General features: G+C 43.5%; 1 pseudogene; it reads left to right on the top strand.

Annotated features, from left to right (window-relative positions):
- The first annotated feature begins 7,634 nt into the window (after positions 1-7,634).
- On the top strand, positions 7,635-19,498 carry LOC123002088 (dual specificity protein phosphatase 5-like; annotated as a pseudogene).
- The last annotated feature ends 6,616 nt before the right edge of the window (positions 19,499-26,114 follow it).

Genomic DNA, 26,114 nt, shown 5'->3' with positions numbered 1-26,114 from the left:
AATGGGTACTTTCCTGCACCCTTGATAACTGGACTGAAATCACAGAAAGAATCTCATTTTAGAAACTGAATTATCATAACATCCACAGTATGAAAGGAGTACTTTGTTGATTTTATTATAACTAATCTATGAAAAAGCAATTTTTTAAATATTAGCTAGTGCTAGGTTTCAAACTTTGGTCTATGCCAAAATCACTTGTGCCATTTATTTAAAATACAATGGGACATGGGTAACTTGACCAACCATTCTAACTCTGAATGTCTAGGGCAGGGCCTTGTCATCTTTCTTTTTTCTTCTCTATTAACAAAACATTTACAGGATTCTGATATTCATAGGGAGCATAGGAGAGAAAGAGCAGTGAGATAGAAGGGAAACCAGGAGAGTGATGAGTCATAGAAACCAGAAGAAGGTGCTTCAGAAAGTGGAATGGAGGTTGAGAGAGAGAGAAAGAGATAAAATGTGAATTGACACCAAAAACAAAGGCAACAAAAGCAAAAATAAACAAGTAGGGCTACATCAAACCAAAAAAAGCTTCTGCAAAGCAAAAGAAAAAAATCAACAAAACCAAGAGGTGACCTAAGGAATGGGAGAAAATATTTGTAAATCATATTTCTGGTAAAGTGTTAATATCTAAAATGTATAAGAAACTCATACAACTTCTATTGGGCAGCTATATACAGAAGAATAAAACTTCAACATTCTCTTATACTATACACAAAGATAAACTCTAAACAGATGAAAGACCTCAATGTGAGACAGGAATCCATCAAAATCCTAGAGGAGAACATAGGCAGTATGTTCTTCAACATTGGCCATAGCAACTTCTTTCATGACACGTCTCCAAAGGCAAGGGAAACAAAAGCAAAAATGAACTTTTGGGAATTCATCAAGATGAAAAGTTTCTGCACAGCAAAGGAAACAGTCAACAAAACTAAGAGGCAACCCACGGAATGAGAGAAGATATTTGCAAATGACATTACAGATAAAGGGCTAGTATCCAAGATCTATAAGGAAGTTCTCAAACTCAACACCCAAAAAACAAATAATCAAGTCAAAAAATGGGCAGAGTGAACAGACACTTTTCCAAAGAAGACATACAAATGGCTAACAGACACACGAAAACATGTTGAAGATCATTACCCATCAGGGAAATTCAAATCAAAATCACATTGAGATACCACCTTACACCATTTAGAATGGCAAAAATTGACAAGGCAAGAAACAACAAATGTTGGAAAGGATGTGGAGAAAGGGGAACCCTCTTACACTGTTGGTGGGAGTGCGAGTTGGTACAGCCACTTTGGAAAACAGTGTGGAGGTTCCTCAAAAAGTTAAAAATAGAGCTACCCTATGATGCAGCAATTGCACTACTGGACATTTACCCCAAAGATACAGATGTAGTCAAAAGAAGGGCCATATACACCCCAATGTTCATAGCAACAAAGTCCACAATAGCCAACCGTGGAAGGAGCCAAGATGCCCTTCAACAGACGAATGGATAAAGAAGATGTGGCTCATATATACAATGGAATATTACTCAGTCATCAGAAAGAATGAATACCCACCATTTGCATCGCCATGGATGGAACTCAAGGGAATTATGCTAAGTGAAATAAGTCAAGCAGAGAAAGACAATTATCATATGTTTTCACTCATATGTAGAACATAAGGAATGGCATGGAGGACATTAGGAGAAAGTAGGGAAAAATGAAGGGGAGGAAATCAGAGGGGGAGATGAACCATGAGAGATTATGGACTCCAGGAAACAAACTAAGGATTTCAGTGGAGAGTGGGGGTGGGAGGATGGACTAGTCCAGTGATGGGTATTAAGGAGGGCATGTATTGCATGGTGCACTGGGTGTAAAAACAAAGAATCATGGAACACTACATCAAAAATGAATGAAGTACTGTATGGTGACTAACATAACAATAAAAAATAATAATAAAATAAAATAAAAAGAAACTCCTACAACTTCTTAAAATCTGATTAAAAATGGGCAAAGGACTTGAATAGACATTTTCCCAAAGAAGATGTACAAATAGCCAATAGATACATGAAAAGATGCTCAACATCACTCATCATCAGGGAAATGCAAATCAGAACCACAACGAGGCATCACCTCACACCTGTTACCATGACTATTATCAAAAAGACAACAGATAACAAGTGTTGGCAAGGATGTGGAGAAAAGGGAGTCCTGGTGCACTACTGGTAGGGTGTAAATTGGTGCAGCCACTATGGAAAACAGTATGGAGGCTCCTCAAAAAACTAAAAATAGGGGTACCTGGGTGGCTCAGTGGGGTAAGCATCTGCCTTCAGTTCAGGTTATGATCCTGGGGTCCTGGGATTGAGCCCCGTGTCTGGCTCCCTGCTCAGAGGGGACGCTGCATCTCCATCTCCCTCTCCACTTCTGCTTGTGCTTTCTCTCAAATAAATAAAGTCTTTTTTAAAAATTAAAAATAGAACCATACAACCCAGCAATCCTATTTCTGGGTGTATGTCCAAAGAAAATGAAAGGAAGACCTTGAAGAGCTACACCTGCACCCCCATGTTCAATGCCACATTGTTCACAATAGCCGAGATATGGAAACACCCTATGTGTCCTTCAACAGATGAATGGTCAAATAAAATGTGGTGTATGTATAGAATGGGATATTATTCAGCCATAAAAAAAAAAGAAGAAAATCCCACCATTTGTGACAACATGGATGAACCCTGAGGGCATTATGCTAAGTAAAATAAGTCAGAGTAAGATAAATACAGTATGATATCACTTATGTGTGGGCTCTAAAAAAGTTGACCTTATAGAAGCGAAGAGTAGGTTTGGTGATTGCTGAGGCTGGGGAAAGGTGAGATGGGGGAAAGGCGAGATGGGGGAAAGGTGAGATGGGGGAAAGGTGAGATGGGGGAAAGAGATGTTGGTCAAAGTGTATAAACCTCCAGTTATAAGAGGAATAAGTTTTGGAGGTTTAATGTACTGCATGGCGACTATAATTAACAATACCATATTGTATACCTGAAATTTGCAGAGATTGGATCTTGAATATTCTTACCAAACACACAAAAAATTCTAACTATGTGAGGTGATGGATGTTTAACTAACTTTATTGTGTAATCGTTTCACAATGCATACATATATCAAATCATCACGTAAACTTACACAAATATGTCAATTATATCTCAATAAAGCAGAGGCAAAAAGAAATTTAAAGAGAATCATGAACAACCTTTCAAATCTTTAAATTAATTAATTAATTAATTAATTAATTAAAGGTGTAGGGCTCAGGAGTCAGGTCTAAATCCAGGCACTATCCCTTTCATTGGATAATTTATTTAACCTCTCCTGCCCTGATTTCATCAACTGAGCAGGCGTAATAATAAAAGAGTTGTTGTAAGAATTAAAATCATGAACATTGAGGGCCTGTCACAGAGTAAGAGGCCATTGCTTCTGTATTTCCAGGCTTAGCATACCTTGCTTGGTCTACTGTTGGAGCTGACAAAAATTAATAAATGGATGGATAGATGGATGGATGGATGGATGGGATGGGTAAAGGGATGAATGAATGAGTGAATGAATGAATGAATGAATGAATGAATGAACAAACAATGGGAATGGTCCAGTAGAGAGGAATCTAAAATATTATACAGAGTAAATCCCAATATACAAACGCAGGATTATAAACAACGCAGATCTTTGGATCCTCCCCCAGAAATATTTTCTTCTCTTGGATTCTTGACTCCACCGTCTCCTGGCTCCTCTCCTACCTCACTGCTGGCACCTTCTCAACCTCTTTTGAGCTCCCCCTCTGCTCAACCTCCTAATGTCAGAATATTACAGAGATTAGTCTTAGGAATCTTGTTCTTTATCTATATACTAGTTGGTTTCACTGTGTTCTGTGGTTTTAAATACTAGCCAGGCTATCCATGAACTTGGATGGTGAAAATATCCTATTTTCACTAATCTGTAACAGAAATTTAATATTTTTATAAAATTCATGAAAAGGAGCTAAGCACTAATCTGCAGTAACCGTGTATTTGTCACCAATAGAAATCACAAACATTTTCACATTACGTTAGAGTTGTTCCAGATATCTGAAGATATCATTTACTTTTCTATTACTTTGAAATTATGGTCATTAATTTCTTAGAACTTGGGTTAGTTTAACACATCTTCCGATTAGATCTGTTACTTAATGTATGAATACATTAATGTATTATATATATCTTAGTCCCTAGATTTAGGGATAGCACCAGCATATTTCCATCCCCTAGCTACAGTGTTGGGTTCCTAAAACATAAAGGCTTACAGTTATATTATTGTACATTCAAATGATCTATTCCCAAATATACAGTGAGGTTTTTCCCCCCAAATCATTCCTCAAACAAGTAGTCCTTTTATTCTAGTCCTTACAAATTCTATCAGATCATGGAGGTAGGCCTTCAGTTGCCTTAATGTATTAATACATTAAGTAACAGATCTAATCGGAAGATGTGTTAAACTAGTAAAATTATATTACTCATCACAATTTTTAAAAACTTGTTTATATTTTAATATGGTTTCCTGTGTAATCTTATGCATTTTATTTTATGCATGTAAAAACATCATTCTAAGAAAAAGTCTGGTGGCTTCACTAGATTCCAAAGGGATCTGTGGCATAAGAAACGTGAGTCATTCTTGATTTAAGTGATAAGTCCTAAATTTCTTTCTTTTTTTTCTTTAAAGATTTTATTTATTCACTTGACAGAGAGAGAGACAGCCAGCAAGAGAGGGAACACAAGCAGGGGGAGTGAGAGAGGAAGAAGCAGGCTCCCAGCGGAGTAGGGAGCCCAATGAGGGGCTCGATCCCAGGACCCTGGGATCACGCCCTGAGCCGAAGGCAGATGCTTAACGACTGAGCCACCCAGGCGCCCCTAAGTGATAAGTCCTAAATTTTTATCTTCAATTCTGAGTTGGCTGCAGCTGCAGCCTCATGAATTCAGTTGCCTCCTTGACCCCTCCACAATGGGTGTCCAGTAGACATCTCAGCATCAGAAACAGAGAAATAAACTCAGGGGCTCCACACTAGCTACTCTTCCAGTCTCCACGTCGAATCGCTGGAACTCCAAGACCACCACCTCCAGAACAGCACTTGAAATTCTCTACTCAATGAGCTTCAGGAAAAATAACAAGTCGGGTGTTCCCCCACAAAAGGTAAGTTGATTCTTATTTTGAAGAATGGAGCACAAAAGGATTGGAATAGCTAGGATGAGCCTCTTCAGAAAATTTCCAAACCAGAAACTTCCCTTAGTAGTTACTAGGGATGAATTCCATCCCCACCCCCGGCCCCTGGAGTTGAAAATTCATATTGTCCATCTTTTTGTGGTCTACCCTAGGATGGGACCAATCAGGGTGGGTAGGGCAGAGTGGAGGATGAAAGTAAACAGATCCTTTAAAATGGGTTTATCCACACCCAGCCAGTAGGACTCACAAGGCACTCTCAAAGGATATGAGGCATTATCCTAGGTGAGCAGGGGAGCGAACCTGGCATCTGGCCCTCCCATCAGATCCACCAGGGAGGAGACACCAGAAAAGTATAGAGATCATCGGTGGCTCCCATGGTGGTACAGAAAACAGAACTTCCTTTCCTGAAATGCTTTTCTTTGTGTAACTCAACTAGTGTGTGATGGCTCATGTTCTGAATTAGCCCCATGACCTTATTTGTATCTATATCCTTAAAGGTCAGTCTGGTTTGGGATTAATCGTTGACTATGAGCTCATTGAACAAATATTTCGTGAGGGGAGGGAAACTAATATTTACTGAGTGTGTGCTCCGTTCCAGGAACGATGCTGGGGGTTTTTAATGTGTGATATCATTTAATCCTCAATGAAATGTCAGATCTCTTGAGATTAATCCTGGATCATTGTCTCCTGTTCACTCTACATGCCTACATGCTGTCAACTCATGTTTCTACCTCCAGTGTGGCTTCTAAGGGCACATCCGAACTCACTAAATTCCCCTGTTCACTTCTCTGCTCAGATCCCCTATGAGAAGCCCAAATATCGCCAGGACTCTCCACACCCTGCCCAGGCAACCCCACAAAACTGCTAATCTCTAAGATTGCTTTTCTAAGTAAATGATAGCCAGATTACCTTTAAAGATTCCATATTTTTTCCACATTGCCACTACCCCTTGCCCCAGCCACAAATGCTGGACTGACTCTCAAAATCCGTCCAACTGGTATCCCAGCTTCCAGTCCAGCCCCTTCACGGATCCATTCTCCCTCATTCAGAACTTCCCAGTGGCTTCTCATAGTTTCTTAGAACAGAATACAGATGTCTTAAGGGGAAACCCCAGACTTTGGCTTTCTTTTCTGTCACTCTAGCCACAAGGGCCTTGCAGGATCCAGATTCCATCCCATGTCAGGATTTTCCTTCCTCCACACCCATAGAGATAGACAAAGAGGAGTCTTTAGATTTGTTGCAATTTAATAATTTACAATCAGGTCCTGTCATTTGTTCTTAGGCTCTGATACCAGCTGTAGCTTTCAGGTTAGGTCCAAAGACGTTTTAATTTGGACACCCTGTTTTAAACCTCGATTTATATTTCATGTACATACTTTCAAACATACTCACAAATGGGATGATAGTATAAATATTGTTCTCCAACTTAATTTTTTTTTTAAAGATTTTATTTATTTATTCGACAGAGAGAGAGACAGCCAGCCAGAGAGGGAACACAAGCAGGGGGAGTGGGAGAGGAAGAAGCAGGCTCATAGCGGAGGAGCCTGATGTGGGGCTCGATCCCATAACGCCGGGATCACGCCCTGAGCCGAAGGCAGATGCCTAACCGCTGTGCCACCCAGGCGCCCCTCCAACTTAATTTTTTTAATGTATTTTGCAGAATCCTTTTATATTGGATCTTACCGATGTGCTTTATTGTTTCTGTTGCTTACTCTTTCCTGGTATGAAACTACCATAATTCACATTTCCACTATAAGCTATTCTAATGTTTTTCTTTTATTAATGCTACAATGAACATCTTTGTACATGTGTCCCTGAGGACTTGAGTATTTCTGTAAGTCAGTATCCTACAAGTGGAGCTCTGGAACATATGAAATGAACATTTTAAATGTCCATCTCTTTGGTCTAGCTGCTCTGAACCCAAGTATTAGAGAGCACGTGGTCTATCGTGCTTTGTAACAGGAGAGGAAAACTTGGAACAAAAATGCCCGGGCCGCAACTGGAGATCAAAACGGGGCTAGGATGGGAGGAAGGGGTAAGAGAGGGCGATCTGAAAGACCGCTGGTGGTGGTGGGAGGGTGAACCCTCTGAGAGACACTACCTCTAGAGAAGCAGCGCCCTCCAAGGTTGGGAGGGGAAGAGAAGCACTGGAGGGAGTGAAGAGAACTCAGCAGAGTGGCCAGCAAAAAGCTGCACCATCAGTAGAGCTAGGGGCCAGGGAAGTTAAGGAGAATGGGACCTGAGGAAAGTTGCTTGCATTTGGCAAGGAGGGTTTTCCGTAGAGCGGTCTCTAGATTCTTTTTTTTTTTTTCTCTCTCTCTCTCTATGCCTTATTCTTTTTTTAAAGTTTTTATTTAAATACCAGTAAGCTAAAATACAGTGTAATATTAGTTTCCGGTGTACAACTTCGTGATGGTCTGGATTCTTATCAAGGATGTCCCTGAGTGCGTGAATGCAGAGGTGAGTACCATTTATTGGCTGTTTACCCCTAAAGCCATCTAGGCCACCTCTGAGACAGAGAGGTCAAGGACTCCGCATTACAGGGCTGGTGAGGGGTTAAAGCCTCACCTGAACCACAGTACTCCCTCAACACAGGAAGCTCCCTGTGTCCCCTGAACTAGCTCAGATCACAGCACCAAAAGTGCTGAGTTAGCTAGTCTTCCCCACCCTATGAAGGGTGGAAGCGGGTATCCAGCACCTCCCGACCATTTTCACGTGGGGCTCAGGTCCCGCCCCTCCTGGCCATCCACGCAGACCACGCCCATCGGACACACCCACTCCGGGCCACACCCACAGTCAGCAGTGCGGAGGGGCCCATCCCAGCAGATGGATGAGTCTGGCTCACCTGGAAGCCTGACGGGTTCACTCACTTGTGTCACTTCAGGGTATTGGTCTCTCTGATGACGCTACTGTGGTTTGAGTGAGCGGATTAAGAGAAAAGCAATACGTGGGGGTGGTTTAATGTTTGGACTTCAGCGTGTCTACAGGGGCTGAACATTTGGCTTCACCACTTCTTAGCCAAGTAATGTGGACTCACTTGATGCCTCTGAGCCTACTTTCCTTGTCTGAAAAGAGAGGAAAATAATAGAACCTGCCTCAGGGTTATTGTGAGGATTAAATGAGATAATGTATGTGGCGAGCTTAGGAAAATGCTTTTCATAGATGAATGAAAGCTGGGACCAGGGACTGGATGGAAAGGCAGTGCGGTTCAGAGGCTCAGAGCACAGACTCTGGATTTCGTCTGTCTGGGTTTGAACCCCGCTCTAACAGGGAACTAGCACGCTCTCTAATCCACCTGTACTTCAGCTGCCTCGTCGATGGAATGGGATAATGAACAACACTACAGACTATTGTGAAGAGCCAGTAGGCAGTAGCGTCTAGAGCCATGGCTGGCACAGGGCACCACGAATGCATTGGCTGTCATTCAGTATTCTCTCTCCCGCCCTTAGAAGAGGAGCTAGAGCCTGATGGGCACCCTGCTTACTCAAAGACATGGTGAATTAATTATCTTTATAAGCATTATTAGAAAATGTCTTCTTTTAGTTCCTTATTTTGCACATTCATTCAGAAAATGTATTGAATTCTTATTATGCTAAGCAAAATAAGTCAGACAGAGAAAGACAAATACCATATGATTTCACTTATATGTGGAATCCAAAAATCAAAACAAATACGTAAACAAAACGCTGAAACAGACCCATACATACAGAGAACAAACTGGCAGTTGCCAGAGGGGAGCAGGTGGAGGGATGGGCAAAATGCGGGAAGGGGAGTGGGAGATACAAGCCTCTATTTGTTTAAAAACAAAAAAAGTCCTGATTTCTTAACAATAAAAAAGTACTACCTTTGTTTGTCTGTTGTTAAGAACTCTTTCCTCACTGATGGAGAACTTCCGGAGTTCTCTGCCTAGATAGTTCTGGGATCTGAGGGCGAAAAATTGAACACACAGTCTTTGCATTCAAGGCCATCATAGGCCAGGAGAGGAAATAAGGAAGGTAGATAATTACTACAAAGTGCACTGAGCTCTGGGTATAATACTACTTTGCTATCTTGTTTAGTCCCCACGGTCACAAATAAATCCCAACATGCCACAGAGGGATGCATGATACAAATGAAATTAAATGAGGGACCATCGCATGTGAGCTGTAAAATTCTCCACACACGCCCTTCACTCCCTTTCGGCTTGGGAAGACCTCTGCATGTAGGCTCTCTTTGTGTTCCCTCCATTAATCTTGCTTTGGTTCTCTATATACAGAGCAAGAGTGCTGCCTTGTGTAAATCATGTAAGGTTTAGAGCCTCGCTCCAGTATAAAATGAAAATGCAGTATGGGGGGGTTGTGAAACTTGGAGGTGTGTAGCTAGGTGGGCTCACCTGGGAAGTGGGCAGATCCCAGGAGTCTGGCTTATGTCATCTAGGAAAGCCAGGAAGCATAACATAGGAGGGATCCCTCGAACAGGAAGCTTGAAGAGTAGGGGGAGCTTAGCTTGGCGAATTGGATGGGGAGAATGAATGGGGGTGAGGAGGTGGAGCGTGACGTTCCCTCCAGAGAAGTTGATGAGCAAAGCAGGATGAGAAAGCTTAGTATGTTCTAGAGGCCATGGAACCAAATCATGCTGGAGAATGAAAGATAATGGAAAGTGGTAGGCAAGGACCAAGGCCTTCCTTATCTGGTTCGGGTGTCTTTTTCTGTGAGCACTGAGGAACCATCGAAGAATATTGAGCACGCGAGCAACATGATTAAATGTCCATGTATGAAACTCTTCTTGGGCAGTCACACGAAGATGAAGTAGACAAATAAGAATGAGAGGCAAGAAGTTGGCAAGGAAACTATGGCTCTGATTTAGGCTAGTATCTGAACAGGGCAGATGCCGAAGGATGGAAAGAAAGCAGGGATGGAGAGGAAAAACTGGCTGGGTGTGGATGTGAGGGCAAAATAACCAACCAAACTCTCCCTCAAGGTTCTGACTTGGGAAGTAGGGGGAAGGGCAATGCGACACACAGGTGAAAGAAAGCAGGAACGGGAACCTGTTTGGGGGGTTGATGTCAGTTTTAGTCACATGGAGCTGGAAGCACCTGTTGGAGCATCAGGTGGAGATGTCCAATGGGCAGTTTCCAAATATGGGTGTGGAGCACCTGCCACCTGCACCCTGGACTTCATCTGTGTCCTTCCCTCATTTCCTCCTACCCTCTCTGCACTGGTTCTTATGGGGTCATGGAGTCTTTTTTTTTTTTTTTTAATGTGATGTTAGTCTCCATACAGTACTTCATTTGTTTTCGATGTAGTGTTCCATGCTTCATTGTTTGCGTATAACACCCAGCGCTCCACGCAATAGGTGCCCTCCTTAATACCCTTCACCGGTATTCCCCATCTCCCCACCCCCCTCCCCACTGAAACCCTCAGTTTGTTTCCCAGAGTCCATAGCCTCTCATGGTTCTTCTCCCCCTCTGATTCCTGCCCTTCATTTTTCCCTACTTGCTTCTAATGTCCTCCATGCTATTCCTTATGTTCCACATACAAGTGAAATCATATGATAATTGTCTTTTTCTGCTTGACTCAGTTCACTTAGCATAATCCCCTCCAGTTCCATCCATGTCGATGCAAATGGTGGGTATGCATCCTGTCTAATGGCTGAGTAATATTCCATCATATATATGGAACACATCTTCTTTATCCATTCGTCTGTTGAAGGACATCTCACCTCCTTCCACAGTTTAGGGTCATGGATTCTTAGGAATGATGAGAGCTCCAGACCCTTTCCCCAGGAAAACACATACGGACACATGTAGAAGAGACACCTGTTCTCTCCCTGTGCTTCTCCTTCACTCTCACACAATTACCGACCCAGGACATTTCTGACACCAGACATGGGGGTCCCCACACCAAGCAATTCTGTGACACCAGCTGGGTGTCCTACGATTTAACTCAATTCTGACACCATCTATCTGGATGTAGCATCAGATCCCACTCGGGCTAGGGCCCACAAGGCTGCCCCAACCCCCGGCCCCCCACACATACACTGCAGATGCCAGTCAGAAGTCTAGGTTGTCATCTGTGCTTCTGACCCACAGGCTCTAAATCAAAGGCTTCCACAACCCCCTCCCTGGGTTCAATTAATTGGCTAGAAGGCTCACAGGGCTCAGGAAAACAGTTTATTTACTATTTACATTTATTAGGACAAGAGAGGATAAACATCCAGAGAGAAGAGAGGAGTAGAGAAAGGTCAGTGGGAAGGGGTGCAGAGCTTCCATGCCCTCCCCACGCACGCTACTCTCCCTGCATGTCCATGTGTTCACCAGAAGCCTTCAGAACCCCGTACTATTGAGATTTTTACGGAGGCGTGATTGTACGCATGATTGATCAATAAATCCATTTTCAGCCCCTCTCCCCTCTCTGCTGAATGGGAGCTGGGGCTGAAAATTCCAAGCTTCAAATCATGGTCAGGTCTTTCTGGTGACCATCCCGCATCCAGGAGCCATCCAGGAGACCATCCAGAGTCACCTCAATCGAACAAAAGATACCCTTGATGTTCTTATCACTTAGGGATTTACACAGGTTTTCGGAGCTCTGTGCCAAGAACGGGGAACAAAACCCCAACAGCATATTTTTTTATTGAAGTCACAGTATCACAGCATGCATGCAAAATGTTTGGATGATCTCAGGAGAGCCTATGCATGGATCTCATCTGCGCAACTGAGTCACACACCCATGGCAGGGTAAAAGGAAGCCCTAGGGACACTACAAGGGTAGAGGAAGGGGAAACACAAAGGCATCTAAGAGGCTATGGCTAAAAGAGGAGGCACGAGAGAGGGGGGCCAAAGTGTGGAGCAACTGCACCCAGGGCGGACCAAGACCCAGCATCATCAGAACAAGGACTGCCAAGGGTTTATGGGCTTGCAAGGGGGAGTCGCTGCTGGTGTTGGTGAACATTCTGTAGTGTGACGAGTGAGGCACAAGGAAGGAATAAATGACCTGCAGATGAAGTGGCTTTAACGAGTGCAGACTCTTCTCTCATTTGGGGTCTGATGAGATCTGAGGTCACTATTCACAGATGGCCATAGAGCCCCGTGCACGCCAGAACTGCCTCCCCCGGCGACAAATAACCAGTCATCACTATTGCTTTCCACAGCTCGAGTCTCTTAGGAAATGAAAGTCAGGTTTAAGGTGCGAATACTTTGAAGAAAGAGTATGGAAACAGCAGTGAGTGGAGGAGAAAAACAAAAGCTATGGAGAGATGTGAGTTTCGGAGGGAATTATTGACTCGGTCTACGTGCGTGCATGAGCATTTTTCCTTTAAAGACGGAACCCTGAGTTATCTGCTTCCCTACTCTACATGCGAAATCAGAAATTAATAAACATGCTGGGAGTGTCATTGCACTTAAGAGGCAATATACAAAGAAGATATAATTTCCTCTCAGCAAAGGTAGTAGAAATGTATTTGGTTGGGGCGCCTGGGTGGCTCAGTCGGTTAGGCATCTGCCTTCGGCTCGGGTCGTGATCCCAGGATCCTGGGATCGAGTCCCACATCGGGATCCCTGCTCAGCGAGGGCCAGCTTCTCCCTCTGCCTCTGTGCTCCCTCTCCCTCTGCTTGTGTGTGCGTGCGTGCTCTCTCTCTGTCAAATAAATAAATAAAATCTTAAAAAAAAAAAAGAAATGCATTTGGTTTACAAACTAATTGAAGGAGAAAAAACTTTACTCAGCTTCAAGACAGGCATGCACTTAAATACTCCACATCTGCAGGGAGGCTAACCCACTGCACACGTAGATAGCAAGGGTTATCGTTGAAGATCAATGATAACCAACAAGGAAACAATTTTGAAAGAAAAAAAAAAAAAGCCTTGTTGTATAGGAGGGTGTGAAAACAGCCTTGTGTCTTGCTTCTTGGAATTCATGCTTCCCGCTTATACATTACTAATTCTTCCTGGAACCACAAGGAAGGACCTTTTCTTCCTTCAATGTCACTGAGGGAATCAAGTAAATGCTCGAGGCGTCTACACTGCCGGCCTTGCCTGCATGCCTAGCTCATGGTCTCGTGGTTCACTCCACACACAGGCCCACATACAGGGAGTCTTAGGGCCTCAGCAGAACTTCTTTAATCAAGACTGCAAGATTTCTTTGCAGCTATAAAATCCTAGGAATCTTCTGCTGATTAATTTATAATTACTTCTCATTCGATTCTTAATTTTAGGAAGAGGAACAGGCAACACTCCAATAGCCCTTCGCTATGCGCCGAGCACGAGTCTATGTGCTTTCCATATAAACTCACTCAATCTTTATAACACGAGAAGAGAGACTGGCTGAGTCACTGGCCAAGGTCACACAGCTAATCAGTAACAGAGCTGGAACTGAAGCCAGGTAACCTGTTCTTCACCAGCACCACCACCTCATTCTCATCTATATGCTTACCATACAGAAAATGCAAGAGTAAAATAAGAAACCACCATGCTCCCACCAGTCAGCACTGACTACTAACATTTAATCCAATTTCAGCCAATTTGTGCTATGACATTTCTTCATCGGAGAATCAAAACAGTGCACAGACAACTCTTGTGAAGGACCCCATGGCCACCGGCCCATCCTTCCTCCTCGTGCTCTGCAATTATTGTCACGACAGTAACTCATTCTTCCCATCTGAGTTGTTGGTGCCACGGGCACTTACAGGTAATATGGTCCCCTTTGCTGTCACGTGATTGCTGCCTGTCTCTTGCTTAAGGAACACACCTTTACTGGCACCTGACTGCTTCCTGTCTCCTGTTTAAGGAACTCGACTCTGCCCCCCTCCCACTCCGAAAACCCTGCACTCCTTCACTGCCCTCGAAATGCCATTATCGAACTGAAGACTGAGATAAAACTGAAGTACAGTGTCTAATAGGGCTCCACCTGGAGAACAGGTTTTAAGGCTCAGGCGGATTGTGTGGAAGAATATTCAGGCAGGACAGGGGAGAGGCAAGGAGTACTTCTACAAGATGCTTAAAGAGCTGGGCTTCTGTCTCTGCCCCCGAGGCTGCCGACCACAGCCTCCCCCATCTCGGGCCACAGCGACTCCATTCAGGAGCTCAGGCGAAGTTCTCGCCATGATCTTCAGCTCTTTCTCCCGAATTCCATGTCCCACAGCTCAGGTCAGAGATCTGTGTTTTGTTCACTGATGACTTCCAGGTATCTAGAAGAGTGCCTAGGTCGGGGTAAGCTCTCAGTAAATATTTGTGAGGGAGCTGAAGGGGCTAAAGGCAGACAGGAAACAGCAGGGGAAAGCCCAACTCTTAAAGGCAGAAGGCTGGGTTGGATTGTCTGGGCAAAACTCGACCTGCTGTGTAGTGTGGACACATATTACGCATACTTACATCAGGCCTCGCCCACGCTCTCAAACAGCCCTGGTGTTTCTCTGGCTCAACACAGTCTTGGGCAGAGACAAGTGAATATACCCATTTTACAGGCTGCAGACGTTAAGCCCATACTTCATAAAAGCAACCAATATCCATGCTGATAACCCAGGATTTTCGAACAACGAAGATAATATGTGCCAAATATTAACTGTATGCCAGGTACTGTTGTAAGTGCTGGAGATGCATCAATGAGCAAAACAAAGACCTCTGCCCTCCCGGAGCTTACAGTCTAGCCGGGAAGCAGGCTATCAGCGTAGTCAATAAGTATGTTGGACTATTTTATAAGGGGCGAAGTGCAAGGAAGTTTTCTTCTGGAACAAGAATTATGATCATTAAGAAGATTAAAGGATTTAATAAACAGATAACTATTCACTAAATACTGGAAGGAGTAGAATCAGGTCAGCCCTCAGCTTTGTTTTGGAAAACTTAAGAAAATTAGGTCGGTGTGCCATCCCCCTGAGCGGGAGAACCATCACATTTTATCTTACATATATTGTGCCCTTGGTTTCAGAGCATAGTCATGCTGAATAACACCTTCCTACCTGGTCTGTGTCATCTTTCTCCCTCATATGCTGCCAATGTGTTGCACCATCCGCTCTGCCCACCTCTTTTCTAGGCTCATGATCAGGAAACTGAGGATCAGAGCACTTGAGTGACTTGCTCAGGGCCTGCAGGTGGGCTAATGGCAGGAGAATCGGGAGCCCATGTTCCGATACCTCTATACGTTCTCGAATTATCCCCTGTTGGAAGTGTAGAATCCATGGGCCGGACTGGGGTGGGTGAGGGGAGAGAGGAGATCCAGAGAGATAGGTGTAGTTCTTATGGCTATGGTATTCATTTACTCAGGAAACAATTATTTGCAATAAAATAAAACTAACTTATTGAGCATTGTATGGTCTAACCCTTGTCCAACATTTCACAAATATTCTTATTAGATCCTCACAAAACCCTAAGAAGTCTAGGAAACCGAGGCTCTGAGATGTTGCATCAAGATCCCAACCTAGAAGTGGGGGAATCGGGAGGAGAACCCGGCTGTCTCATTTCAGAGCTCTTGAGAAAAAAGAAACCCAAACATACATATGCAAAAAGAGAAGTGATAATACATATTTCATATTATCCCACATCAGAGGCTCATAATAGGCTGGTGGACCCACTTTAAAAAATGGTAGAGGGCACCTGGGTGGTTCAGTCGGCTAAGCGTCCGACTCCTGATTTCGGCTCAGGTCATGATCTGGGGCACCTCACCAACTACCCACCAAATAATTTAATGCCAACCAATCATCCTTACTCAAGGGGTCTCCAAATCAGACCTTTTGAATCTTATCACTCCTCTTATATTTGCTGCTGGCATTGTTATATAAAGTATAGCTCCTCGTCACCTGGGCTATTTCATTACCCTGAAATGCAATCTCTACCAGACAATATAAACGTTTACTTTTCCCCTTAACTACTTTCACAGTAAGGAATTAATCCTGCTTAAGAGACCGCAAATATGAGAGGTGTTTTCTAGAGTTTTCTTTTTTAAAAATCATTATGGACTCGTGAATTTTCATGTATTTGATGTCCTTCCACAATAAACATTGTTCTTTTTGATGTTAAAATCACCTTGACTTGGACTCCTTCTGATGCCCTTTTCAGATCACTCCTTCAGATACAAACTCAGTCAGGCTTAAAAGCTTCCTTGTTTCCAGCACACGTTTCAGGTGTACCTGTCCAGTTCCTTTCAGGGCGATAGCCTTTAGAAGCCAAGATCCAGGCCCTAAGAGCTCCTACATAACTCCTCTCTGCTGCCCCCAGGGAGGGTCCTGTCCTGGAGAGGAGATTCTATGGTGCACAAGACAGTCAGGGTCCTTGACGAGAGTTGGGCTAGCTAGAGGACTCAGACGTTTGAGACAGCTCACTGGGGAGCTGAGGACCGAGCAATGTGAAAGAACCAGTCCAAGTTCAAGTGAAAATTCTCTAAGGCCAGTCTGGGGGGCCGGGAAGATTTGTGAACAAGGATGACAAAGAGAACAAGATGAGTCAAGGCCCAGACGTTTCTGCCCTGTTCCTCCGCCAACAGAGAATAATGGTGAACAATATCTCAGTGCATGCAGTCCTCAGAAGAGAAAGCTGGGAAGAGGATTTCTTTTTTTTTTTCTTTTAGTCCTTAAAATTTGCATGGAATCAATGATTAGAAGTTACCTGGAATTTTTTTTATAAGTTTTGACAAGTTTTGAATCCTGCTAATCGATATTAACAAAGCAAATGATGAGTAACAGACTAAAGTGAACAGAAGAACTCAGAAACTGAGGTTTTCTTGCCTGATTTTACCTGGTCTTGACAATTTGTGATTGTGATTGTTACAATGCCTATGTAGAATATAGTCCTTTTCTGCTCATAAATTGTTTCGAGCACGGTAGATCGAATAGAATAAAATACCAATATTTCCCAGTGTTCCCATATAATACTACAACTTCCAGATGTTCTAGCATCCGGTTCAAGAGACCCAGCACCATCTCAAGCTTCTGCCAATATGTGAATTAATAGGGTAGTGATGGGTAAGGCTGAAAATGATTGTGAGCTCAAGATGTCATTTAAACATTTCCTTTCACACTCAAGAGCAAATGTTAGAACAACTTACAGCATTTGGGGGTACATCCTTAAGTTCTTTAAATTCAATGTCACTGATTTGAAATTTCATGTCACTGTTGGCATTTCTGTAATCATGAGCCATACTGCTTGACCGAGTCATGACAAATCTTACCATTTTATGGATGTGTTGTATAAGAGGAAACCCCTATACCGAAAATCTTAACCTCCATCAATAACAGAATTTTGTTATTGTTATTATATTTTTGTTATTAATAAATTCATCCCAACTCTGAACTCAAATGATAAAATGTGTATGGAATCTGCATTTAACCACATAGGAGGAAATGTGTGGGATAATATATAGATTCAAAGACTTAAAATATATATATGAGGGCTTCTGGGGGTGGTGAGCAGCTGGTCAGTAGCTGAACGTGTCAGCAAGCACTTAGCCCTGTCAGCTAGGTCTACTTCCTCCAAGTGAGACATGAGGCCTTTGACTCAGAATATCCTCAGTGTTACGTGGCTGTTGAACCCATTTCACAAGAGAAGATTGCAACGAGAGAGCCCTCATCAGCCAGGGTGGGAAACCATTGCTCAACATCAGTTGAACTGCAAGCCTTCCATTCCTAGACCTTGAAAGTTCCTACCAGGCATACAAGTACAAGGCGCACACCAACCTGCCTACCCTGCATCCAAGTGCAAGGGCCACACCATCCCGTATATCACAATTCCGCTGAATGTCTCACAACGGAGCTCTGAGGCCAGCATGGCCCACCTACGCTACAAATGGATCCCTGAGGAAGACAGCCATGTGGCTGACATTAGCTCAGGGAAAGGGGAGGCAAGTGAGGTTCTGGTCCGCTGCAAGGCTAAGATCTCCTGTTCACCCATCATCTGCATGGCTTAGCTTATGAAGACCAAGTAGCTTTCCTAAAAGAGGCCTTATATTATTACATCAAGCAGAGTCTCACCCAACTTTGGCCTCATGGGCCAGGTCCTGCAGGATGAATCTGGGATCCTGCCTTCCACCCCCACCCCCAAGCTCCCTCCAAGCAAGGGGAGGCAGCTGGCTCCTCATTTACAGACCATTTGCAGTCACTGAGCCCTGATGTGCAGAGATGCCAGGGCGCACACCCTACTTCAGTACCCCACCCGCCGATGGGAGTCCATGGGCACGGACACATCCTGCCAAAGCTAGGGTGGGGGAGGGGCACCTGGGTGGCTCTATCCATTAAGCGTATGCTTTTGGCTCAGGTCGTCTCAGGTCATGATCCCAAGGGTCCTGGGATCAAGCCCATCTTCCAACTCCCTGATCAGCAGGGAATCTGCTTCTCTCTCTCCTCCCCTCTCTTGCTCTCTCTCTCTCACTACCTTTGTCTCTCTGTCTCTCAAATAAATAAATAAAATCTTTTCTTAAAAACAATAAAGCTGGGATTCAGCCCAGCCCCAAGAGCAACTGTGATTTTCTTTCTAGCTCATGTACATTTCATACCTGTGCCATGCTAAAGACCTCACTCTGTTCCCCTACCCCAGCGGGAGAGCGAGCAATCACCAGGCTTGCAGATAAACTTCAGACTAACCTCTGGGGAAGGCTCTTGGGGCCGAAGGAAGGCCAGGCCATCATGAGAGCACAGTAAGTACTGACTCCTGCACTTCCAGACCCCCCGCCTTCTCACAGCTGCCCAATCACTGCACCTCAGTGTTCCCCTTTTCACTGGGAGCATAGATAATAAATACATGCAGCAACAGGGAAGACAGCAGCTGCTAGACCATGAGAAAAGACAGGCACAAATCCAATTCATTTTGAAGGAAGCAGTATTTCCATCTTAGTTTTTAACACTGGCAGCCTCGGTGTCTTTCTCTGTTGCTTCAGGACATACGTTGATCGCCACCCAAGAAAGTAACCCTACAGGGTTTGTAGGGACACCATATATCTGCTGATTTGATCCCTCAAATTGTTTGAGGTTCCCTCTTGAGTCCAACAGAGGCAGTTGGTTCAAGTAGCAAGACACTGACATCCTGAGTTTCCCTTTCCCTATAGGTTCTTCCCTGACCTTGACCTTCAGCGTGATTCTTACTCCCACTTGAACATTTTTCCTTGCACAACTCCTCAAAGGCATTCTCTGTCATTTGAAAAATGATCTTCAGACCATAGACCAAAAATCACCCCTTTGAGGTGGTGTCAGTGGGCGCCAAGAGAAAAAGGGTAACTTACTGCGTACTGTGGAGTACTGTGTTTTCCAGGTCAGTGGTGCTGAAAACAGCAATGACCGGTTTCCTCAGCTTGTGGTCCTTCTGTGCTTGTCCCATCTCTTGTGACGTGCGTGTTTGCTTCCCTGCCCCTGGGGGATGTCTTCAAGCTATTGACTCCTGGCATTCGCACATTTCACAAGGTGGTACTGCTTTTTTATCTGTAGGTTATTTCTCCGGGAGAAAAGGCAGCGATTTCCTAAAATCCATATGAATGGGAAGAAAAGCACTGTTTTTGATTCTTGGTTACTATAGGGCAAAATAAAAATAGTTCAAGAGGAAATATATATATATATATTTATATATAAATTAACCATTTCATTGTCCACATACATAACAGGCGAAATTTATACATTTGCACATGTGAATCATTCAGAAAACACCTCTTTTTATAACCTTTTACTCCGATATCATCTCAAACCTACAGAAAAGTTGCAAGAATAATATAAACTCCCATAACTTAATCAGATTCACCATGACCACCTGGCCTCATTTGCTTTTATTAATTTTCTCTCATACTGATATATGTTTACACATCATTGCTTTTTTCCCTAAGCCTTTCAGGAATAAATTACAGACATCATACCCCTCTATTCCTAAATATCCAATGACTACCTAAAGCCATTCTATTCTGTAACACAGTATAGTTATGAAGATGAAGAAATTTAACACTGATACGTTGCTGTGTCCAAAATTCAAATTTGGTCGTCTTGCCCCTATATTGACCTTTATAACAAACATTGTCTTTGGTCTAGAATCCACCCCAGGATGATGTGTTGCATTTATTCATCGTGTATCTTTGGTATCCTGTAATCTGAAATGGTCTCTCTGCCTTCATTGCCTCCCACGACCTTAACAATTTTAAAGAATACAGGCCAGGTATTTCGTAAAATATCCTTTGATTGGTTCTAACATCTTTATTATTAAATTCAAGTTATGCATTTTGGCAGGAGTACCAGAGAAGCCATATGTCCTCCTCTGTGCATTATATCAGGACGCACGTGATGTCGCTTTGTCCCCTTCTTGGTGACCATTTGGTTAAGAACGCATCTTTCGGGTTTCACAATTATAAAGTTTCAACATTATAAATATTCTTCTCAACAAAATTTTCCAGTTAAGTTTAATGCCCATTCATGATTCTTGCCATGATAGTTAAGAAATGATGCAGAAAACATATTTGGGTGTTCCCTTTTCCAGAAACTACAATGTTGTTGTTTTTTCCCCCCAGTAACAGCCTTATTTAACTCACCATCCAAAACCACCCACTGTTGCTCCATGAACCGTGTCCTGTTTTCTCATCCATGAAAAGGGACAATGAGTGTTTCCCACAACAGAACGACCAGCATTGTAGTGCTTAGGAAATGATGCCTAAGTGTTCAGACCTTGGGCTGGGTCCATGAAACCTGAAATCACGTAAGATCCCACCTGATCCCATCAGAAGAACACAGCTGCCACTATTGCTAGCCACTCTTGTGGGTAAGAACTGGGGAGAATTTATACCTAGGCCCAGCCCAGTATGAAGCTTTTCTGCAGACCATTCCCACAGCGTCTTCTTCTCTGAGCTGACAAAATAAAGGGGAAGTTTTTATGTCTGGGAATCTCATTTTCTCAGCCTCAAGAATGGGCTTCCTGGAAAACCTTTGTTCCTCCACGAGATTATGTGCCCATTACCATAACCCAGGCCAAAACCCATGCTTTTTCTTCACTCCCTTTGTTAACCTTATTTAACTAAGTGTAACAGTAACTTGCTCAGCCTACGAGACGCTTCCGGAGCCCTAGAAGTCCACTCTGGGTTGCCTTATGCACAGCCGCCGGCAGGTTTCCCTTGGAATCTCGAGTGTGTACACTCTTACTACCCAGTACCCGCCGCTTTCCATGCAATACTTCGTTTAACCCCCACAGCAGGCCTGTTGTAAGTCGGTGCCCCTTGTAAACCTCATTTTGCAGGGAACAACAGATGTGTAGAGCAGTGACTGGTTAAGTAACTTGCCTGAGGTTCCAGCTAGTTAGCGTTCGTCAGAGGCAAAGCCTGGATTGGAAGCCAAACCGAGTCCAGAGCCCGTACTCTTCACGCCTACGTTATACTGGTCCAAAATAAACTCAGAGATTGTTCTTGGCAGGGCCAGGGGTAGGGTGAGCTGAGCAAGGTGCCTGGGGAGCCAAGTTTAAGCAGGCCCTCAACGTCAGGTGCTGATCCTGCATTTGCACGGCACTGAGGTACATGTGGCCCCTTAAAATTTGCACCCAAGACTCTCTGTCTACCTCACCCTCCGACCAGCCCTGGTTCGCAGGGAGGCTGGTCAGTGTGAACTGATCTCCCTCAGAACTCACTGTGCGACTCACACATATCTCTAGGCTCCCTGGAGTGTAGAGAGTTCAGTTTTCTTTCTTTGATCAATGGACAAGCTATTCAGCCTCGAGCCTACTCTGTTCCAGAGCACTGAGGACAGAGCACAGACGAAGATGGGTACAGCCTTTCTAGAGCTTGTAGCCCAAACATCATTTCCCGTGGAATCAACATGACAAGCCAATACTTGGGCCTTCTTACGTACAAATCCCTTCAATTAAGCATTGGCACATTTCTTGAAGATTTCAAAGGACACAGGTGGAGGAAACTCTGCTGTCGTGACAACCCCATCTTTTTTTCCATTTTATTCACCTTTTAGCATTTAGCTTGGTGGTGGTTTGCTTTCCCCACTGATAGAATGAGCACTTCTGGGCATTAACTCAGTTGTGCTTCCCCTGGCCTGTATTTCTTTACAGAACTCAGAGCTCTTAATAGGACTAGGTTTCAGAGGCGTGGGCTCAAATTAGACTTCACCACTTATTAATCATGTTCGTGGAAAAAGTCAGTTTGTCTCCCTGAGCCTCAGGTGTTTCATCTGTGAAATGAGGATGTTAATACTTCATTTGCAGAGTTGTTGTGAAGATAAAATGGACGCAACATTAAGTACTTAAAAGGCACATGGCAGTGCTCCACCAACTAGTTCTCTCCCCTTCTTTCTTGATCCGCCCTTGGGCCAAGATCACGCTTCCCAGGATTCTAACTAAAGTGGTGCAAACAGGGACGCCTGGCCAGCTCAGTCAGTAGAACGTGGGACTCTTGATCTCCGGGTCATGAATTCAAGCCCCCACGCTGGGTATAGAGATAAAATGGGGCACCTAGGTGACTCCGTCTGTTAAGTGTGTCCAACACTTGGTTTCTGCTCAGGTCATGATCTCAGGGTCCTGGGATCGATCCCACATCGGCTCCACACTCAGCGCAGAGTGTGCTTGTCCCTCTCCTTCTGTGCCTCCCCCTTCTCGCGCGCGCTCTCAAATAAATAAATAAATAAATATTAAAAATAAGTAAATAAAGTGATGCAGACTGCCAACAGTCTTAAGTAACAGTTAGGTATTACTCAGCTGCAGGTCCTCTGACAGATCCTTGCCTACGGGAAGTGCCCTAGTTGGCCTCTCCTAGTACAGTGGGAGTATTGAAAAGCAAAAGGTTTTTTTGTTGGAAAACATCCCAAAGTATTTCTTATTTCAAGTACATGTTATTGTGGTTTAGTTTTTTTTTTTTTCCTCTTGAATGATCTGAATAGAGTTGGTTAATTAGATTAAGCTTTGTAAGCATCCCAGGATTACATTTTTGGTTTATTAAGCTACAAAATATATAAACAAATGTTAATCTGTAATATTTGAACTGTTCCTTGGGAGAAAACAGCAGGGAGCAGATAAAACTCATGCTATAACATATAATACATTGCTCTTAACACAGGACAAGTGTTATACACAATTTTTAAAAATCCATTTTACTCCTTTGGAAACACTGTCACCAAAACAAAGAGTGACCTTCCTATAGAATTACGTGCATAAGGCAAGATCTATCATCACATATTTAATTTTTTTTTACTTTCATATTTTTAATAAATTTGGAGGGACTTGGGGTTTTTTCATTTGTTTTTCTTTAATGAGCTTGGACACAGAGTCCACGGGTTTTCGGTCTTACATAAGCCAATTCTCGGGGAATGGAATATAGACGCTATTTGATTAAAAATTCCAGTGATTAGTTGCTAGACAATGGCTTCAAAGTTTAAAATTGAGTTTGAGGAGCACTGCAATGAAAATAGCTCAGACTCAGAAGAGTTAAGGGATGGTTCCTTTGGTCTTGGCACGAGCCACTCCTTACAAATAATGATTCTGCAAGACTAGAGAAGGATTTAACACGTAGCCTTGTAAAGTTGAAAGGGTCTTTCACCTCATTTTCTGATCACAATTTCTATTTCCAAATTGGGCAAAATGGGCCATAGCTTCTACAAAGGTACCCATCATTTTAAGTGATAGTCCCATAAATCAAGTTAATTCTTATGCTGCAAAGAAAGCCTGAATTTTCATTAGTTCTTAAAGCTCTTTTTTTTTTTTAAAGATTTTATTTATTTATGTGACAGAGGGAGGCAGCCAGCGAGAGAGGGAACACAAGCAGGGGGAGTGGGAGAGGAAGAAGCAGGCTCCTAGCAGAGGAGCCTGATGTGGGGCTCGATCCCGTAACGCCGGGATCACGCCCTGAGCCGAAGGCAGACGCTTAACCGCTGTGCCACCCAGGTGCCCCATTAAAGCTCTTAACTACAGGTTTCAGATAGATAGCATTTTAAGTTAAAACTTCTCTGTAACTGACCATCACTTTCGCATTTTATCCTCATTGTTGCATGTATAATTTATTGTATTTAGGTCTCCATTTTTCCTTTTCACTGGTGTAGGTGGAGAATGGAAAGGGCAAGTCACTGTGTCTTTAATCAACACGATAGAGTGCTCTTGCTTGCACAGTGCCGTATTCTCAAATATGCTCGCACTCTTCAAACTTCAGTTTGAAAACAGCTTAGGGGCCGAGAAAACACTGGGTTGTACCTCGTAAAAGGTTCATATAAGAGTATTTGCAGGAATGTCAGGTATGCGAGTCAAGCTTCCTGCACTTATAACCACAAATGGCAGAATAAAGGGTTTTTGTTCTTTGGGTTTTTGTTTTTGTTTTTTGTTTTCCCTCCAGAGAGTAAGACTCTTCCATAACCTTTAACTAGATTGAGTCTTGAGTTCATGATGGCTTTGATATCTGGTTGCAGCGACCGGCTTCTTCCAACAATTTTACAAAGAAAGCTCCGCATATTATCTGCTTTCTATTTATCTGCACCTCTCTTGATCACTTCCAATTTTTGTCTTTGGTAACATGGCGGCAACTTATCACGACATATCACAATTACGGGGAAGAACTGAAAAAAAATATTCCCAAGTCTCCCATTTATCAGTGACAATCAATAAAGAGCAAAAGCGTAAAGAAAGCTCTGTTGGTGTTGATAAATGGTGAGGACTTGGAATAGGGGTCCAGGAGCACACAGTGAGAAGTCAGAGATCACCTTTCCCACTACCAGTATTTTGGGGAGAGACCGGCCTGACCGCTAGTCCAGCGAGGGCACTGTGCCTTCCCGTGTAAGTGCAACATATCACCTGCTCAGCCCTAGGTGCACCTGGCCTCAGGGAGAAAGAATGTCCCTAAAGCACATGCGAACTACTGTTTAGAGATCATTGTGCTTTTTTTTTTTTAACGTTTTAAGATAAGTATTATCTTATCACAACAAATTTACTATATGTCCAGGACTATTTCATGTGTTTTTTAAGGGTACTAACACATGTTGTCATCTCAATCATATAGTGTAAAATGGGAACTATTATCCCCATTTTATAGATGAAGTACTGAGGCACAGAGAACACAGTACCTTGCCCAGACTGACATGGCTAGTAAGTCAGGGATCTGCACGCATGTTCTATAAAGAGCCAGGTAGTGAATATTTTTGACTTTCAGCCACCGGTCTCTGTCACGATTACCCAGCCCTGCCCTTGTGCGCCAACAGCAGCCATAAATGATACATAAATGGATGGGCATGTTTGTGTTCCAACAAAATTTTACTCATGGACACTGAAATTTTAACTTCCTATAGTTTGTATGTGTCATGAAATACCTGTTCTTTTGATTTTTTTCCAACCATTTAAAAAATCTAGAAACTGGGGCTCCTGGGTGGCACAGCGGTTAAGCATCTGCCTTCGGCTCAGGGCGTGATCCCGGCGTTACGGGATCGAGCCCCACATCAGGCTCCTCTGCTATGAGCCTGCCTCTTCCTCTCCTACTCCCCCTGCTTGTGTTCCCTCTCTCGCTGGCTGTCTCTATCTCTGTCGAATAAATAAATAAAATCTTTAAAAAAAAAATCTAAAAACTAGTCTTAACTCTTAAGCTACATGTATAAAAATAAGCAGTGTGGGGCACCTGGGTGGCACAGCTGGCAAAGCAACTGACTCTTAGTCACTCTTGGTTTCTGCTCAGGTCGTGATCTCAGGGTCATGAGATCGAGCCCCGCATAGGGTACTGTGCTCAGCGGGGAGGCTGTCTGAAATTCTCCCTCTTCCTCTCCCTCTCCCTCTGCCCTTCCCACCTCCTCCCCACCCCCCACTCCCATGTCCATGCTTTCTCTCTCTCTCTCACTCCCTCTTTCAATCTCTCTAAAATAAATAAATAAACCTTCAAAAAAAATAAACAGCGGGCTGGGCTTAGCTCTTGAGCTATAGCTTGCTGCAGTAAGTGGTAGGACCAGAACTTGAACCCAGGCCATGTGTTTCCAGTGAGCTCTTAATCATTCTATAGTCTATATCATGA

Source organism: Ursus arctos, unplaced genomic scaffold (genome assembly GCF_023065955.2).
Source record: "Ursus arctos isolate Adak ecotype North America unplaced genomic scaffold, UrsArc2.0 scaffold_33, whole genome shotgun sequence".
NCBI classification, from domain to species: Eukaryota; Metazoa; Chordata; class Mammalia; order Carnivora; family Ursidae; genus Ursus; species Ursus arctos.
This window is presented reverse-complemented; position numbering and strand designations above follow the sequence as displayed.